The 20,236-nt window shown below is 39.8% G+C and overlaps 1 protein-coding gene across 10 annotated transcripts in view; it reads left to right on the forward strand.

The window, feature by feature from the left end:
- MITF (melanocyte inducing transcription factor) overlaps window positions 1–20,236 on the forward strand; it is a 246,326-nt gene that overhangs the window by 74,339 nt on the left and 151,751 nt on the right. The window contains exon 1 of one of the 10 annotated variants that reach the window (XM_062201255.1): window positions 13,584–13,600. The exons of the other annotated variants lie outside the window; for them this stretch is intronic. The gene's annotated coding sequence lies outside the window, so the exon portion shown is untranslated. Of the gene's footprint in view, window positions 1–13,583; window positions 13,601–20,236 lie in introns of those variants that run through there. 10 annotated transcript variants of the gene reach the window in all.

The following is a 20,236-nucleotide window of genomic DNA, read 5'->3' on the forward strand; positions in this document are numbered from 1 at the left end:
CTTTCATACAGAAATCAACAAAGAACAAATATTGGCAATGATGTGGGGAAAAAGGAACCCTAATTCACTGTTGGTAGGAATGTAAACTGGTAAAGCCACTATGGAAGACAATATGGAGATACCTCAGAAATCTGAATATAGACCTACCATATGACCCAGCCATCCCACTCCTGGGAATTATCAAAGGGAAATGAAATCAGCATATGAAAGAATTATCTATACCTCCATGTTTATTGCAGCTCAATTTACAATAGCTAAGAAATGGAATAAACTCAAATGCCCATCAATTGAAGACTGGATAAGGAAATTTTTGATATATGTATACCATGGAATACTACACAGTGGTTAAGGAAACCCCAAAAAACAAAATCTGGTCATTTGCAACAAAATGGATGAAACTGGAAACATCATTCTTAGTGAAATAAGCCAATCCCAAAAGGACAAATACCATTTGTTCTCCCTGACCTGTGATACTTAATAGAGCACCTAAAAAGCAACCTACAGAAGTGAAATGGATGCTTTGAGAAGCAATGACTTGAACAGCCCTTGTCTAGACTGTTGAGGAACATTTTTTTTTTTTCATACTATTTGTTGAACTCTTTACTTAACATAGAGTTAATTAGATGTGTATAAAGTTAATTGAAAATAGATTTTAGTAAAAAATAAGAATGAGAATAGGAGAGGGAGAAGGAAGGGGAGTGGGAGAGTGGGTGGGAGGGGGGTGTGGTGGGAAGAATCACCGTGTTCCTTAAGTTGTACTTGTGAAATGTATGAAGTTTGTATTCCCTAATTTAAAAGGTTTCTGGTGGGGAGGGGGAGTAAGAATCAGTTTTATGGCATTCTAAAATTCTTAAGATGGTATCTTGAACATTGTTTAAAATTATTTCGATTTTGTAAGAGCAGAGATTCTTTCACAGATTTCTCTTCCTTTGCTTAGCTCTTTAGTCCTGGTAATTTCTGAGATTTCTGCTTAAGTTTATACATGCAGATCTAGTTTCTGTTAGAAGTCTCTTAGGATTAAAGGAGGTAAGGAAGTTTGTCTTTAGGGACTGGTGTTGTAGTACAGCTCCAGATTGAAGTGCTTGTTCTAGCGCTGACTGCTCTGCTTCCAAATCTAGCTCCCTGCTAATGTTCGGGAAAGCAGTGGAAGATGGCCCAAATACTTGGGGCTCTGGCACCCATGTGGGAGACCCAGATGGAATTCCTGGATCCTGGCTCCAGCCTGGCCCAGCCCTGGCCAGTGCAGCTATTTGGGGGAGTGAACAAGCTCATGGATGATCTCTCTGTATTTCTCTCTCTCCTGTCACTCTGCCATTCAAATAAATAAATCTTATTTTTCCATGTTCACCTTCAGTTTTCTTTTATTTTTTTGTAAGATGATTATTCATTTTAAGCAGATTCATCTACATTGCACCTCTAGCCTTGGACCTTGAACTTGGAATTGGCTCACCTGAAGTACTAGATGTTGTTCACAAGCTTACTACAGATTTTGATATCTTATTGCAAGAGTTGATACTGAGAGTAACAGAGGCCAGTGTGTAGGGATAATTCAAGTAGCTTTAACTACTGTTTGCCAATTTATTCCTTTACTAAATATTGAGTCATACTTTGTATTAAAGGTAGTTAATTTTTCCATTCAATTCTTAAAGCCTTTGACACCAAGTTCAAACTGTGTACTAGGTTTTTGGATTATTGTTCAATATGGCCTTATGCAGTCCAAAAATTTATTTGATGGTAATATGCTAAGCCTTTGGAATTAAATACTAGTTAATATTAAAAATAACCCTTTTGGGGTACATATTGTAGCACAGTGGATTAAGCTATTGCATGTGATGCCTGATTCCATATTGGAGACCCTGGGATTAAGTCCTGCATTTGCTTCTAATCCAGCATCCTGTAAGTGTGCCTCTGACATGAAGCAAATTATCCTCAAGTACCTGGGTAACCCATGTGGGAGACCCAGATGGAGTTCCTGACCCCTGGCTTTTGCCTGGCCTGGTGCAGACATTAGGGGAGTAAAACAGTGTATGGAAGAATCAATCAATCTCTGCCCCCCTCCCTCCTTCTCTCTGTCCCTCTTTCTCTGTCACTCTTTTTTTCAAATAAATAAAAATAAGTAAACTTAAAAAGGGGAGAACTACTTTAAAAATAACCTTCTTTTAAACTTTTATTTAATAAATATAAATTTCCAAAGTATAATTTTCAGATTATAGCAGCTTTTACCCCCCATAACCACTCTCCCAACTGCAACCATCCCATCTCCTACTCCCTCTTCCGTTCCATTCTTCTTCATGATTCATTTTCAATTATCTTTATATACAGAAGATCAACTTAGTATATACTAAGTAAAGATTTCAACAGATGCACCCACACAGACACACAAAGTATGGAGTACTGTTTGAGTACTAGTTATATCGTTAATTCACATAGTACAACAAATTAAGGACAGAGATCCTACATGGGGAGTAAGTGAAGAGTGACTCCTGTTGTTGATTTAACAGTTGACACTCTTATTTATGATGTCAGTAATCACCTGAGGCTCTTGTCATGAGCTGCCAAGGCTATGGAAGCCTCTTGAGTTCGCCAACTCCAGTCTTATTTAGACAAGGCCATAGTCAAAGTGGAAGTTCTCTCCTCCCTTCAGAGAAAGGTACCTCCTTCTTTGATGGCTCATTCTTTCTGCTGGGATCTCACTCACAGAGATCTTTCATTTAGGGTTTTTTTTTTTTTTTTTTTTTTCCCACAGTGTCTTGGCTTTCCATGCCTGTGAAACTCATGGGCTCTTCAGCCAGATCCGAATGCCTTAAGGGCTGATTCTAAGTGCTGTTTAGGACATCTGCCATTCTATGAGTCTGCTGTGTATCCTGCTTCTCATGTTGGATTGTTCTCTCCTTTTTAATTCTATCAGTTAGTATTAGCAGACACTAGTCTTGTTTATATGATCCCTTTGACGCTTAATCCTATCATTATGATTAACTATGAACTGAAACTGATCACTTTGACTAGTGAGATGGCATTGATACATGCCACCTTGATAGGATTGAATTGGAATCCCCTGGCACATTTCTAACTCTACCGTTAGGGGCAAGTCTGAGTGAGCATGTGCCGAACTGTACATCTCCTCCCTCTCTTAATCCCACTCTTATATTTAACAGGAATCACTTTTCAGTTAAATTTAAACACCTAAGAATAATTGTGTGTTAAAGAGCTCAACCAATGGTATTAAGTAGAACAAACAAACAAACAAAAAAAAAACTAAAAGGAATAAAGTAGTAAGTTGTTTGTCGACAGTCAGGACAAGGGCTGATCAAGTCATTGTTTCCCATAGTGTCCATTTCACTTCAACAGGTTTCCTTTTTGGTGTTGGGTTAGTTGTCACCGACCAGGGAGAACATATGATATTTGTCCCTTTGGGACTGGCTTATTTCACTCAGCATGATGTTTTCCAGATTCCTCCATTTTGTTGCAAATGACCGGATTTCATTTTCTTTTACTGCTGTATAGTATTCTGTAGAGTACATAGCCCATAATTTCTTTTTCCAGTCTTCTGTTGATGGGCATTTAGGTTGATTCCATGTCTTAGCTATTGTGAATTGAGCTGCAATAAACATTGAGGTGTAGAGAACTCTTCTATTTGCTAATTTAATTTCCTTTGGGTAAATTCCAAGGAGTGGGATGGCTGGGTTGTATGGTGGCTTTACCAGTTTGCATTCCCACCAATAGTGGATTAGTGTCCCTTTTTCCCCTCATCCTCGCAGCATCTGTTGTTGGTAGATTTGTGTATGTGAGCCATTCTAAGTGTAGTGAGGTGAAACCTCATTGTGGTTTTGATTTGCATTTCCCTGATTGCTAGTGATCCTGAACTTTTTTTCATGTGTTTGTTGGCCATTTGGATTTCCTCTTTTGAAAAATGTCTGTTGAGGTCTTTGGCCCATCTCTTAAGTGGATTGTTTATTCTGTTGTTGTGGAGTTTCTTGATCTCTTTGTAGATTCTGGTTATTATTCCTTTATTGGTTGCATAGTTTGCAAATATTTTTTCCCATTGTGTCAGTTGCCTCTTCACTTTGCTGTTTCTTTTGCAGAACAGAAACTTCTCAATTTGATGTAATCCCAATAGTTAATTTTGGCTTTGACTGCCCGTGCCTCCAGAGTCTTTTCAAAAAGTCTTTGCCTGTACCTATATCTTGCAGAATTTTTCCAATGTTCTCTAATAATTTGATGGTGTCAGGTCATAGATTTAGATCTTTAATCCATGTTGGGTGGATTTTTGTATAAGGTATAAGGTAAGGGTCTTGCTTCATCCTTCTGTATGTGGAAATCCATAAAAAACTACCTTAATACACCAGTTTTGACTAATTCTTATGAGTATATATATTGCTTTATATATGTTGAATCCTTTCTCAGCTTAAAAATCATTACTAGTGTTCGGTGTTGTGGCGCAGTGGGTTAATGCCCTGGCCTGAAGTACCAGTATCCCACATGGGCACCGGTTCGAGACCTGGCTGCTGCACTTCCAGTCCAGCTCTCTGCTATGGCCTGGGAAAGCAGTTCAAGATGGTCCCGGTCCTTGGGCCCCTGCACCCATGTAGGAGACCCGGAAGAAGCTCCTGGCTCCTGGCTTCTGATTGGCACAGTTCTGGCCGGCTGTTGCAGCCAATTGGGGAGTGAACTATCAGATGGAAGACCTCTCTCTCTCTCTCTCTGCCTCTCTTTCTCTCTCTGTGTAACTCTGACTTTCAAATAAATAAATAAATCTTTAAAAAAATAAAAATTGGCCTGCGCCGCGGCTCACTAGGCTAATCCTCCGCCTTGTGGCGCCGGCACACCGGGTTCTAGTCCCGGTCGAGGCACGGGATTCTGTCCCGGTTGCCCCTCTTCCAGGCCAGCTCTCTGCTGTGGCCAGGGAATGCAGTGGTGGATGGCCCAAGTCCTTGGGCCCTGCACCCCATGGGAGACCAGGAGAAGCACCTGGCTCCTGGCTTCGGATCAGCGCGGTGCGCCGGCTGCAGCGCGCCTACCGCGGCGGCCATTGGAGGGTGAACCAACGGCAAAAGTAAGACCTTTCTCTCTGTCTCTCTCTCACTGTCCACTCTGCCTGTCAAAAATAAAATAAAAAAAAATAATAAAAAAAATAAAAATCATTACTAGTGTCAAGAAGATAATAATGCCTTCCTCCAAGGTCCACTGTGATGGGCAAATGAGCTCATGTTTTGAATATCTACAATGTACAGGCATCACTGGGACTGCAACAGGAAATGAAACCAAGTCCTTGCCTGTGTGGAGCTTAATTCTACTTGATATTTGTAAAGCATGTTAGAAATAATCCCTAAACAGTAGCTCTAATTATTTCTACCTACAAATTGGCTATCATTTGTGTCCTAAAGTATGTTGTGACATGAATTGAGAACGTTCATATTTTGAATTTGAATTCAAGTGAGGATGTTAAGTATTTTCTGCGGCATATGCTGCACATTAATTTTAAGGTTCTAGAGCTGTGGTTCTCAATTCTGCACACCAGGATGACCTGAGGAACTCTGGAAAAACTAAAATACCATTGTTGGTAGGCTGCCCTCAGAGACTCTGATGATTGGTCTAAGGTGGGGCACTGGTATTTTTGTAAAAGCTCCTGAGATAATTCTATTGGATACCTGAGACTGAGACTCTGCTTTATAGGTGGAAATATCTTGTGACTATATGTGTACTATGGTTAATGATGGATTTACTTTTTAGATATCATGATATATAGCTTGATTTAGCTCACTCTGCCATTAGCTGTGGATTGACCAAGTTTGATGATAAGTTTCAGAAGAAACTATGTGGCTTTAGAGAATCAGTATATGGACTATAGGCATCACTGCCACTGTGTGTTTGTCATTTTGCCATGTAGACCTCGGCATTTTTATCTGTAAAGGCAATGAGAGTGTCTGCCAAAGCTAGCACTTTGCTGTTCTATAATATGTGTTTCATGCCCCAGTGTATGAATTATCTGTTAGCAGGACAGTTTACAGATCTGTTCCCTTGGTATTTCCCTACCAGCCAGTCACACACATATGGACATTTGGCCAGAACTTGCAGGCTCATCGGCTAGCACACAGCTAGCTCACTCTTGAGAGAATTTGGGTAAAGATGCAAATGTCGTTATCATCTGTGAAGTCAAGAGTGATGAAGCTGGAAAAGCAGGCTAGAGGATTACCTTTGGACCACGTGTGAGCTGAGGAAGACCGTGTGCAGATGAGACTTGGTAGAATAGGTGTGTAAGGCAGGGTGCAGGTTCTGTAGGCTAGCACCCAGATGACCCGTGAGAAAGGTGTCAAGAGCTTTGTGCTGACCTGGTCCCAGTAGCAGTCTCTAGAGGCCTATGTATATTGAATTCTTGTCCTTGGGCAACTATGAGATTGCCCGATTTTTCTTTATCTTTTCTCCAGTGGTTTCTTTCCTTTTGCAACTCCAAATGTTTCCAGTAGAACATGTCCCATAGGTTAGTAGAAATGTTTCAGTAACCAATGGGGCAATATTAAAAATAGAAATGGGGTGAGGAGAATAAGCAAAATAGTGTAATGTTTTGGAAAGAATGAGGATAGTAAATTATAGTCTTAGCTCTGTCCTGAAATAGCCCTGTGACCTTATCCAAGGTGCTTGACATTACCAGGTTTGTCTAAAATGGGAATAGTGCAATCTCATAGGGGTAATGTAATGAAAAAAAATAGATTGTAGTTGTAAAAATGCTTTGAAAAGGGCATGTCAGTGAGGAGATCGTCTTGTTGGCACATACTTAGAAAATGTGTGTTTTGAGATGTTTGCTCTCAGAGGCAGAGACAGTCGAGAGCTAAATTATAAAATATGCCAGAGGGACCAAGATTTTAAGTGTTCATTTAACTTTCAACTGAATACTTCTTTACTTCTGTCAACTTTTAATGTTCATAGTTTGATTTTTCTCAGAATCTCTAATTATTTGCTGCCTAAATTATTGCAGAGTTTTCCAAATATGTATTTTTAGAGATCATTTTTTTCACAAGGTTCTGCTGAGTTCTGTGTTTTTTGGAGTTAGTGATGAAGTTCCTGTTTTCCTTTCTTTGCATTCAATGAGGAGCAAGAACTGGGATGTGCATATAAATGGTTTTGTTGGTTGGTCACCTTCTTGTCCTCAGATGGCACATCCTGAAGTCATTTTGTTGTCTCCCACTTGGTGGATTAGGCAAACAATGGACAAGATTAACAGTTGGAATAGTAAGGGTGCCAAAATTCAAGACCAAGGAAAACTGGCCCTGTGGTGAACGTGCTTAATTTTTGGGCACCAGTAAGTCTGACTCAGACAGATTTTCTCATTCCTTTATTGTTATTCTTGAAGATAACTTTCCATTGATGTAGTCAGGTAGCTAAGGAAAGATAAGGGGAAAGAAATAAAAGGAAGATTGAATCTGTCAGTAGGTAGAACATGTACAAATTCTTCCCTGTTACTTCCTTTATACATTTATACCAAGTGAAATAATTCTCCGTCTTGGAAGTGCTGTTATACCTCCCAATATATTTGAGCATTAGTATTCCCTTTCTCAGAGCTGCTTAAAATTTAGTTTAGGTGACAGTACTAAATATACGGATTTTTAAAAAATTGTTTATTTGAGTGGCATACACACAAATAGAAAGAAAGAGGAGATAGCATACAAGTGCTGGTTCACTCCACAAATACCCACAATGACCTGCCCTGGGCTGGGCCAAAGACAGAAACTGGGAACTCAGTTCAAGTCTCTCTTATGAGTGGAAGGAACCCAATTACTTGAGCCATCACTGCTGCCTCCCAGGGTCTGCATTAGCAGGAAGCTGGAATTGGGAGTCAGAGCTGGGATTCAAACCCAGTTACTCTGGCATAGGATATGGACATCTTAACCATGTTTTAACTGCTTGGCTGAATACTCTCCCCATTCTGTGTCTTTGACTTGTCAGTTGTATTGCCATTATTTTCATAGTCTGAAATTTTTGTTACTTTGTATACCAAAAAGATGTGCTAGTTATTAATCTACTGTTACCTGTACAATAAGGTACTGGCTTCCAGGTGGCCCCTCCCAGTGGACTTGCATGGAGATTCACTTAATCCTCCTGGCAGCAGTGTCAGTAACGTGCTCACCAAAGATCATGTTATTGGAGGTCACATCATGTCTGGGTTATTGATCTCAGCTTCTTATTCATGGGGCCGGCATCATGGCATAGTGGGTAAAGCCGTTCCAGTAACACCAGCATCCCATATGGGTACTGGTTTGTGTCCCGACTTTTCCACTTTTAAAGCAGCACTCTGCTAATGGCCTGGGAAAAGCAGTGGAAGGTGGCCCACATATTTGGGCCCTTGCATCCATGTGGGAAGCCTGGATGAAGCTCCTGGCTTTGGCCTGGTCCTGCCTTGCCCATTGTGGCCATTTGGGGAAAGAACCAGTGATGGAAGATATCTCTCCTTCTCTCTCTCTTTCCCTCTCTCTTTCCTTCTCTCTTTTTCTCTCTCTCTTTCTCTCTGTAACCCTGATTTTCAAAATAAATAAATAAATAAATCTTTAAAAATGAGACCTCATTCATATAAAATACTTAAAAAAAGTAAAAACAAAACCAGGGATGGCTGGGTGGGGAGAAAGAAGGTCGGTTCTCTGGTTCACTTCCCAAATGAAACCAGGGACTCCATCTGGGTCTCACATGTAGGTAGCAGGGTCCCAAGTACTGGGACCATATTCTACTGCCTTCCCAGATGCATTAGCAGGAAGCTGGAACAGAAGTGGAACAGCCAGGACTCCAACTGACACTCCTGTATGGGATGCTGATGTTGCAAGCAGTGTTTTAACACACTATGTCACAATACCAGGCCCCATACCAAACACTCTTATCAAGGAGAATATCCCCAGGACACAGGCCTCTCTCTCTCTCTCTCTCTCTTTTTTTTTTTTTTTTTTGGCACGTGCTCTGTTTGAGCAAACCAGGTTGTTGAGTTAACCCTCTGCTGGCTACATGTCTAGTGATATATTGTTGGATGCTGGTCATTGTGAACATATGCTGTTGTGTCTCTGGATTTTGCTATCTCCCTTTAAGGAGTGTTGAATTTTGTCCAGGTAGGTAGTTCATTTACTTGGGGGTTCAGTTTAATTCTTTGAGGTTTGTTTTAAACCTTCTAAGTGTACATTTTAAATAGCCTTTTTGTATTTAGCCTGACTTCAAGGTGTGGACTGTCTGGGGTCTCTACTTAATGCTCTAGGAGTTTGGTAACATCTCTAGTTTAGTGGTTTGGAACTTCAGTGTCTTTCAGTCCTTTGTGAGTTCTGAAAGTTGCTCACCTTAAAACTTCACTACAGATGTTTCTTTTCCTGGGAGTCCTTCTTTCTGGAAGTTATTCTTTGCCTAACCTTGTAAAGTCTCACTGTGTACATATGAATGTTGCTGAGTAGTTTAAGACTTAAGGAGATTTCTCTGTCTCTCTCTTTGCATGACTCCTTCCTTTCTTGAATTCTGGCCTACATATTTCAACCATCTTGTTCTCCCTGAACTCAAAACTCTCTTCTCAACTCATTGAGATTGTTCTGCTTGGGTTCCCTGTCTTTGCCCTACCATATGGAAAGTATTTCTAAGCAGAAAGATTAGGTAACCATACTACTGCTCATATCATCTGTTTCTCTTAATTTAGGAATCAGTTGTGAAATGTTGTTTAATGGCTGAAACATGTTCTTTAATTTGTTTTTGTGTTTGTTTTCTAGTTAATTACAGTAGGAGAGATTACCTGGTACCAGTCACTCTGCATGGTGAAATGGAATCTTTTTATAACATAATTTTTAACTTAATAGCTAGGACTAGGATTTGAGAATCAGACACGTAAAGTTCAAATTTGGTCCCCAGCATATCTTCTGATCTTTGGCAGTTGGTGAGCATCACTCTGACTTAGCTGCTCTGTTGATAAAGTGAATATAGCAAAATCTAGCTCATAGAGTTTTATGAGCATTTGTGATAGTGCAACTATAGTCCCTGATACATACCAGGGCACTTCCAGAAGTTCTTGGAAAAATGGAAGTAAAAAGTATGCCTATTTTGCTGCCAAAAAATTTTGAAAATCCATGCATAGTTTTTCTCATAGTATGAGTTTTCTGTGAACATTTGAAGTATGTATTTATAGAATTCAAAAATATTTTTGCAGCATAATAAATATTTTAATTCCATTTTCCACAATACCCTCATTTATCCACTGATGGCAATGATAGTGGTGGTGGTATCTGGCTGTTTGTGTTTTCACCATTCAGTGAGAATGTTATATGGCAAAAAGTGCTTTTCTTATATTAGGAAGTCAAGATGCTGCAAGTCTTGTGGCAGTTGTCAAAGTGTGATAGTATCAAGGAAAGTGTGGACACCTTTGCTTTTTACTGCTTGCACGTCTGTCAGAAAAGTTAGAGAAGCACTCACTGGTGACTTCCAGTTAGAGGAGTCAAGACTTGTTCTGAAACAACCCTTAGAACCTTTAGAAATACCAGGCTTCTGAAGACTGTTCAAGAAATGTTTGTGTGAAAGGATGCCTTTCAAAGTTAACCTGCTTATATCTTTAATGTTTTACTTCCTATGCTGTCTGGTGCATCCAATGCTTGTGTTTATTATAATTTTCTTCATTCTTTATTGTACTTCTGATATATCTGAAGTGTTTCATAATTTTAAGAAATCTTTCTTATACCTTCAAGTAGTCCTAATGCACATGTTTTTAAAAATATTGTAGGAAGAAGGGTTGGAGCATAGACAGGAGGGAGAGTAGGGTGGAAAGTATCACTGTGTTCCTAAATCTATATGTGAAATACATGAAACTTGTATACCTTAAATAAAAATTAAAAAAAAAATTATTAAAGATCCAGGTTTCAGTATGATGTGTATAGTAGGTCCTATTCAAATTAAGCTTTAAAATACATATTGTCTTTTTTTTTTTTTTTGGATAGGCAAAGTGGATAAGTGAGAGAGAGAGACAGAGAAAGGTCTTCCTTTGCCATTGGTTCACCCCCCAATGGCTGCTGCAGCCGGCGTACCGCGTTGATCTAAAGCCAGGAGCCAGGTGCTTCTCCTGGTCTCCCATGCGGGTGCAGGGCCCAAGCACTTGGGCCATCCTCCACTGCACTCCCGGGCCACAGCAGAGAGCTGGCCTGGAAGAGGGGCAACCGGGACAGAATCTGGTGCCCCGATCGGGACTAGAACCCGGTGTGCCGGTGCCGCAAGGCGGAGGATTAGCCTATTGAGCCGCGGCGCCGGCTACCGTATTGTCTTAATAGATAAGTGTGTATGTGTATGTGCCTGTGCATGAAAAACTTGGTTTGGAAAGAAACATCAACTTTAGGAAAGAATGGTAGAAGGAGAAGATATAAGAATACAAAAGTTTTAAATTCATGCTATTTCATTTTTTTAAAAAATTGAATTGCGTATTCTGAATAGCATTTTTAAATCTGGGTGGTGTGTTTGTGTGTATTATATTCTTTTTTTTTCCTATATGTCTGGTACGTGTCTTATAAACAAATATATAACAATAATGTTTGCATTGGAAATGGGTTTAGAACTCTAGGTTTTGTGGTGCAGTTCATGTTAAATCACTATCAGGTTTTGGGGAGCATTTTCAGGGATGTGGTTCTAATATCCTGCACTGTGTCTTGCTCTGGGACAGCTTCAGAATATGAAATTATGCCTAGGGGTCAAGAACTCCTTGCCTTCTGTATATGTATAAATTCGTGATAGTCATTATTAGAAAACTTGGCCTGTGGTCTACTGTGTTTAAATTTTGGAAATGAGAATGCTGTAACTATGCTGTCAGTCTAATCTGCCCTCCTTTGAGCTGTTCAACTTTGAAAGCCCTGAGATAGCTTTTCATTTGTAGGACAAAATCCCTACAACTTAGGGGGAGCCATGAATCTCCTCCATTCTCCCCTGTGGCTCCTCCCATCATTGTGTCTTCTTAGTCATCCAGCTGATGCTAGACTTTTAAAATTTTTTTTTCTTTTTTTTTTTTTTTTTGCTTAATGTTTGCCACTGTATGTGCAAGGGTACTTCAGAAAGTTTGTAGAAAATGGAATTAGAAGATGGCTTATTTTTGTTTGAAAATATTTAAACCTTTGCACGGTTCTTTTTTAGTACACCTTTTCCACGAACTTGTTGAAGATCCCTTGTCTTTAATGGTGTATGGCATGGTATTTCAACACACGTATACAGTGTATAGTGACCAAAAAGATATAAATAGCATTTCCATTTCTTTATGTTTTATTCGTTTGAGTTCCTCCCTTCTAGTTTTTAATAAACTATATAATGTGTTGTGCATAGCCACCCCGCCCCCCACCCTGTGCTACAGAACACTGGAACTTACTCCTCTTTTGCTGTACCTTGATACCCATTATCCTTCCCAGCCTCTAGTATTCTTCCATGTTCAAATTGACTTTTTTATGTTTAGCTTTTACTTGCAGTGTTTGTCTTTCTGTGCCTGGCTTATTTTACTTAACAAATTGTCCTCCAGTTCCATCACTCTTGTTGCAAATGACAGAATTTCATTCTTTTTTTAATAGCTGAATAATATTCCATTGTTTATGTGTATTACTTTTCCTTATCCTTTCCTCAGTGGGTGGGTACTTTGGATGATTCCCTATCTTGGCTGTTGTGAATGGTGCTGCATAAGCGTGGGAGTGCAGGTATTGTCTTTGATACAATGACTTCATTTCTTCTATAAATACAGACCCAGAAGTGGGATTGCTGGATCACAATGTAGTTCTGCTTTTAGTTTTTAAAGTCTTTAAAGTTTTTAAATCTCCATGTTGTTTTCCACAGTGGTTATACATATTAGGTGTCTTTCTTCTTCTGCTGTTTCATCTTGGTGTCTTGTTTATTCCCTTGCTTTCATTAGGCATTTATTTCCCCCTTTGTCTGTGACCCCCTTGCACCCTCTTTTTCTAGCTGAATCCTATCCATCCATCAAATCTTAATTTCAACATCTACTACTGTATGCCTTCTACAATTCTCCAATTTTAATGCTTATATCCTTACTGTTATTAATTACTTACCCATCTTTATAATCTACATTTTAAGCTCTGTTAAGGAGAAACTGTATATTTATTATATATAAATTATAAGTAAACTAACTAAAACATATTGTCAAACGTGAATATGTGAATGAAGTACAGTTTGGGTTTATGACATATTTTTACTAGAGATTTAAAATTTTTTATAGAAACACTGGACTTAAATACAACTTTGAATATTTTTATGAATGTTTTCATAAAATATTCGGAGGATTTGGGGCCAAAGGTATACTTCAAAATCAGATGAGTAAGGTATTTACTCACAAGGGAAGTAAATGTTACATTACATGGGCATTAATATTGGCTTCATTTTCTTTTTTAAATATATTAAGTATTTTGCTGCAAGTAATACATGCATATTGAAAAAAATCAGAGGACTGCAGTGTTAGAATGAAAAGCAGCGCTTGTCTGCTCCACTGTTCTCAATCCTATCTGATTAATAGTTTAAAATTTCAATATGATTCATTTCCTAAGAAATAACATGTGCATTATGTCTTTCAGAAAACTATAATGGCTTAGGAAAAGCATCTGTAGTTGCTGAGTTGAGGGTAAGATGTGGATAACTGTTCATATTACAGGGACTTTCAAAGTCATGGTTTGTTTTTTGAAAAAAATGTCATCATAAGGATGCAGTATCTGCTCTAATGTTAGCTTGTGTTTCCTGTAACCTTCTTCCTCAAAGGCTCATCCTAAAAATGTTCAGCTTTGCTTTTATCCCCTTTTTTCAAAGACAGTATCTCAATAATGGTACTAATTTAAGCCCTGCTAAATGTCCAGATGCAGCACCTGGGAAAAATGAAGTTCAGAAGTTCAGAATTTGGAATTGCTTAAGCTAGGAGAATCTTCTTGCTGCGGTTGCATGTCCAGTTCTGGAAGCTGGTAACTTCTTTTGGGTGGGCACTGTTCCATTTTAACAGATGGCCCAAATTGTGGCTAGGCCACAGAGCAAAGCCCAAGTGTGAACTTGTCCAAGAGGTTGAAATACTTCTTGGAGCCAGCATTGTGGCTCAGTGGGTTATGTTGCTGCTTGTGACATAGGCATCCCATAATGTAAAGCTGGTTTGAGTCCCACCTGCTCTGCTTCCCATCCAGGTCCCTTACTATAGCATCACTCTGCCTTTCAAATAAACAAAAATAAAGTAAATCTTAAAAAAAAGAAACACTTCTCAGACTATCTTGTTCTCCTCTATAATAGTCATGTCACTGCAGCTAAAGCTTCCTGAGTTGAAAGAGTGACCCCAAACATAAGAGAAATCTCCAGAACTGTGCTGTCCATTATGGTAGCACTAGCCACATGTGGCTAGCAGACAGCAGAATTGTGGTCAGCTCAAAATGATTTGTGTTGTAAGTATGACACACACACCAGATTTTGTAGATTTAGTATGAAAGAAGGGATGTAAAATATCTTGAACATTTTTATGCTCTATTATTGAAATAACAATTTGGCACATTGGGTTAATAAAAAGTGATTTTCTTTGTTTTGTTTTTCCTTTTAATAGGACTATTAGGGAATTTAAATATATATAGGTATCGCTTACTTTATATTTCTTTTGCACAGTGCTGCTTTTCTAGAATTGTGCTGGGGACTTCATCCAAATCACACTTTGATTTCAACTGTTAATCTTGAAATACATCAGATCAGATGGGAAATTAAAACCTTGGGATTTCTAAATTAGTTTCTTAGTAACTTGGAGTTCAAATGTAGAATAAAAACAAGAGTAGGGTTTTTTTTTTTTTCCAGTTGTAAAAGAATTTTCTAGAGATGAAAGCTTTGCAGAGCTAAAAATTCATCTCATTGTTTTATTTTTAAGCTCTATTTTAAGTTTCTGCCAGGATGAAAATATTCAGTCCCTTTTGGGTTCTGATGTCCTGGCAAAACTTCTTTGTAAGCCCGGGGGATGTGATAGAATTGGCACAGGAGAAAATTAATTTGGTTGGGATACGTGAATGGAATGGAGGCAATGTGCAGGGCTTGCAGACTCAGTTGTAATCAATCATGGTAGAAATTTTGAGGCAATATTGGTCAGCCCAGCACTCTGCGCCTTGGGCAGCAATGTGCCAAGATACCATCCTGTAGAACTCTGCTCTTTTGCAATAAGAAAAGCTTAAATGAAAGAAGAGAATGTGTATAACAGCGGGCCACATGTACAGGGGTACTTTAAAAAGTTCATGAAAAAATGGAATTAAAAAGATAAATTTGGGGCTGATGCTGTGGCGTAGTAGGCTAAACCTCTGCCTGTGGTGCCACATCCCATATGGACACCAATTTGTGTCCCTGCTGCTCCTTTTCTGATCCAGCTCTCTGCTATGGCCTGGGAAAGCAGTGGAAGATGGCTCAAGTGTTTGGGCCCCTGCACCCACGAGGGAGACCCGGAGGAAGCTCCTGGCTCCTGGCTTCGGATTGGCTCAGCTCCGACCATTGCAGCCATTGGGGAGTGAGCCAGCAGATGGAGGACCTCCCTCTGTTTCTCCCTGTCTGTGTCTATAGCTCTGCCCCTCAAATAAATAATAAATAAATCTAAAAAATATTTAAAATAGATTTAATTGATGCAACAATTTTTAAAATCTGTTCGCATGTCAAAAGTATATAGAAATGTGTTTTTCATGGAAAAAATTGTGGATTTTAAAGATTTTTATACTACAATAAATTTTTCTTTTAATTCAGTTTCTCAATGAAGTTTTTGAAGCCCCCTTGCAAACATATTCAGTAAAACTCCTTGGCGTTTATTTGTGTGTGTTCTGGGAAATAGTTAAATGGAGTTTCCATGTCTTTTTTTTCTCTTTCAGCCTAGTTGTAGAATATTTTCCAACCCCGCATTTTCCAGTAATTTGAGCTCTAAACTCATAGCAGTGAGGTGCTTTGTTGTCAAACGTGAGTCAAAAACAGGAACCTTTAAGTTGTTGGTCACATGATGCTGCGTTATAAAATAATCATAGCAGAGAATTCATTTTTCTTCTTCAGTTGTCAGACTTTTTACTCTCTTACTTCACCGTTGCTAAGGTCAGGAATTCAGAAATATATTTCAGATGTTCTGCATAGAAAATGTGTCCGGGAGCATACACACTAAATGGGTTATAAATAGTATCTGCCCTGACAATGCTGGAATTTTCTCAGCTTCTGGAGACATTGAAGTCTTTGTTTTGTGGGTCAGATCCCCTAAGCTTGAGTCATAAAGCCTGAAAAACTACTGAGGTTGCTAAAACTTAAAATCTAATTGGTAGGATATATGGGAAACAAAGAGATGGCAGAAATCATAAGCTTTGATTCAAGGCAGTTGCTCTATTGCAGTCCTGCGACTTGCTCACTTTGCATTTTATTGTTCTCAGCCCTTGAATTTATTTTTTCCTTCAAAAGTATAGAATTAGACCTAGATTTGAAAAAAAAAAAAAAAAGTAGATAGCCATCTAGGCTAGTATTAGTATTCCAGATTCTCTATTTGGAATAGGGAAAAGATCAATGAAAGCAGAAGTACAAGATGGATTTTCTTGATAATCTCTCTTTAAAATATATTTTGCCCTTACATTTTGAGTTTTTATATGCTGGGTTACAGTAGGAGTCAGCAAGCTGAGCCCATATCTGGTCTGCCACTTGTCACATAGATGGATTCAGAACTAAGGATGACTTTTACATTTTGACTTTTCTCCCCAGTCATTTAAAGTTGAAAAAACGAAGAACATGTGATAGAGACCATTTGTGGTCCACCATGTTTAAAATATATACTACTCTCTGGCCCTTTACCTAAAAAGCTTGCTGACCCCTAGTTTAGAATGTGCTTGCATGCAGTCTCGCTGTTGGATGTAAAATCAAATAAAAGTTCTTTTCTTGGGGCTCGCATTGTGGTAAAGTGGGGTAGGCTGCCACTTGGAGTGCCCGCGTGACATATCGTAGTGTCTGGTTTCAGTCCCAGCTAACTTTGCTTTCAATCTGGCTTCCTGCTAATGTGCATTCTGGGAGACAACAGATGATGGCTCAAGTACTTGGGTCCCTTTTCCCAGTGTGGGAGAGCCAGAGGAAATTCCGGACTTAATGGAATCAGCTTTACTCAGCCCTGGCTATTGTGGGCATTTGGAGAGTAAACCAGCAGTTGGAAGATAGTCTCTGTCTCTCTCTCTCTGTCTCTCTCTGTCTCTTTCTCTCTCTCTCTCTCTCTCTTGTTCTGCCTTTCCAATCCAGCTCCCTGCTAATGTGTCAGGGAAAATAGCAGAAGATGGCCCAAGTATGTGGGTGCCTGCTACTCACTTGAGAGACCCTGCAGAAGCTCCTAGCTTTGAACCCACTCAGCTGCAGCTATTGTGGCCATTTGGGGAGTGAACCAGCAGATGGAGGTTCTTTCTTTCTCTCTCTGTGTGTCTCTCCTTTCAAATAAGTAAATAAATAAATCTTAAAAAATAAAAATGAAACTGAAAACCTAAAGACCAGGAAGACACATAGCTGGGCACGAGCTGGAACATGATGGGGCATTCTTGGTGTCTCCCACTCGCTTTTCCACTCCTTGGACTGCTGCGGGATGGTGACTAAGTTATTTCCCAGATTTGGAACTCACCCACCCACTCACCCAGTCACCCACACAGAGCACTTGTGTGATTTTCCCAGTCATTTCCTCATTTTCTGTTGTGTTTCTGAGAGTATCTTTTTGCCCCAACTGAAATTCATTGTTCAACTCAGGTCTAACTGAATTGAGGGTTTTAGGTTGGTGTTCACAGTATATATTTATTCCTGTCCTTTTCTCATTCATCCTTTCTGTGCTTTTATTTTTAAGGTTTGTTGCTTGTATGCAATATACTCATTTGAATGAATTTCAAAAAATGTTTTGCACCAAAATAGACTTATCTTTTAATTCCATTTTCTATGAACTTTTTGAAGTGCTCTTATAGATTTGGCCTTTGAACCTTTGTCCTAGCCTTTGTCTGAGTCAGCTCAGGTCAGTCTTAACAAACAAACAAACAAACAAACAAACAAGTGCCATAGACCGGGTGGTTTACACAACAGATGTCTATTTCTTGCAGTTCTGAAGGCTCAAAGTTCAGGTTCTGGCAGATTTGATTCCCAGAGACGGCTCTCTCCCAGTCTGCAGTAGACCACTGTCTGGCTGTCTGGCTGTGTCCTCATATGGCCTTTGTTTGGTGTGAACACATCTCTCTATCATCTTCTGCTTGGGTGCTAACTAATGTCACCCTGAGGGCCCCACTTTCATGACCTCATCTAAACCTAATCACCCCAACAGCCCCACCTCCAAATGCCACCACATCAGGCAGTAGGACTTCAACATAAGGATTTTGGGAGGACAGACACGTTCAGTCCGTAACAGTCTTTTATACTTTTTTGTCCTTTCTTCTGCAAATACAGATTGCAGTTACTTTATTTCTTGTAGCATCAGGGTCTTTCCCCAAATCTAAAGTGAGCTAAAACACTAGTATTTTGTGATCTGCCCAAAGTGAGTTACAGGCAAATGTTTGCTTTTTTCCATTATTTTGGATCATTCCTGTTGTTAGAATCCTAGTAACACTACCATGCCATTCATTCTGCTCTCCTGAGCATACTGAGGACTTGACTGCAATTCTTTTGTGTTTCAAAATATGCCTTCTGGCCTGTGTTTTGGTTTGCAAAAAGACCAGGGTGTAGACACAAGGCCTTGGCTGACACATTCTGAACATATGCAGGCCTGAAATTATCCTATTACAAAACAGTTAGCACAGTCATGTAATTGGCTAGGCAAAGGTCAAAATCTGAGCAACATTATTTATGGCTCAGTGAGAGATTTGATATCTAAAGTTGTCAGCATTTGTCAGAAGTCTGGTGTTGTCAATGACTGTGCCAGACCAAATACCATCCCCAAAGTGATTTGGTGTGAACTCAGAAAATAGTCAAAAGAAGACTGTTTGGATGTATCCCAGGCAACAGGAGCCCTGCACTTGACTCAGAAGTTGTACTGTTCCTCTTGCTAGTACAAGACTTATTTGCGTCTTGACAAGAGAGTTTTCCTCTGTCTGTGTCAGTTTTGTCATTTGTAACCAGGGTAGCACTCATGAGAACATGTTAATATTGTGGCATGCACAGTGCTGACTTCTTGTCGCAGGTGCTTGTGGAGGATCTGTGATGATTATGAATTTACTATCTGTTGGGTCCAAATTCATCCTCTGCGAATTTGGATCTGGACACTCTAAATTGCTTGGTGTTAAGCTTTGTCAGGAAAGGAAGATGGAGAGGTATTGCAAGAGGCAGGTGTTTTCCCTCCTGGATGGCATGCATTGGCATAGGCACCTGGTTTCTGTACCTTTCATGGCTTCTGCAGGGTTAGTTTCTGCAATGCATGTGATTTCTCCAGCCCCTGGGTCCTACAGTGTGGGTGCCTTCTGCAGGGACTGGCTCCTGAATACTTCTGTCTTCTCCTGCACCAGGTTCTTCCAGTGTTCTGGTATCTCTCTCCAGTACCGAGCCCCTGCAGTGCTTGATGGACAGAGCTGGACATGGTTGCCAACAGCTCCCCTGGGCATCCATCCTTGGATCATTTTGTAGCAGGGTACCTGTGGTGAGATAACCTCCCTGTGAAGTTTTCCCTGGAACCCTAGACGATAGATTCCAGGGAGTTCCAACAGTGAAGCACCTCAGCGACTTTGCTGCCTGCAGTGAGCCCTTAGGATCTGGACCCCAGCCCTGGGGAGGAAGGCTGTCTACTGGCCACCGTGTCTCAATCCTGGGGATGGTAACTGTTCCTGATAGATGCCATTCCTATAAATCTTTAAGGTTCTTTTTGCTTCTTAGTAGCTAATTCATTATGGTTAATCATTTCTTGTATTAAATTTGGGGTGTGTGCTTCCTCTCTCCTGATTGCACCCTGACTGATACAGGCTCCTATTAATAGAATTAGGTTCTGTGCTCACAAAGCAAATGGGTAAAGGAGAGTCTAATGGGTTTGTGCAATAATAATAATAATGGGTTTGTGAAATAAATGTGTATGTGCTGTTTATTTCTTGGCTTTCTTCTGATTGAATAAAGTAATCTTAGGAAAATCTGGAAGTTTGCAGTTTTCTATAGTGGGGGAGGACAGTGGTTCTGGTGGCCTCCAACAGTCCACAGGGGTTTTGTGTTTCGTGTGGGAGCTTTGGGAGCTATGAAAAGCCTGCTGAAGGGACTCAGTGAATGAGTGGAATTTCAGTTCCTGGAGATTGTCTGCAGAGCTATA

Source organism: Lepus europaeus, chromosome 9 (assembly GCF_033115175.1).
Source record: "Lepus europaeus isolate LE1 chromosome 9, mLepTim1.pri, whole genome shotgun sequence".
NCBI classification, from domain to species: Eukaryota; Metazoa; Chordata; class Mammalia; order Lagomorpha; family Leporidae; genus Lepus; species Lepus europaeus.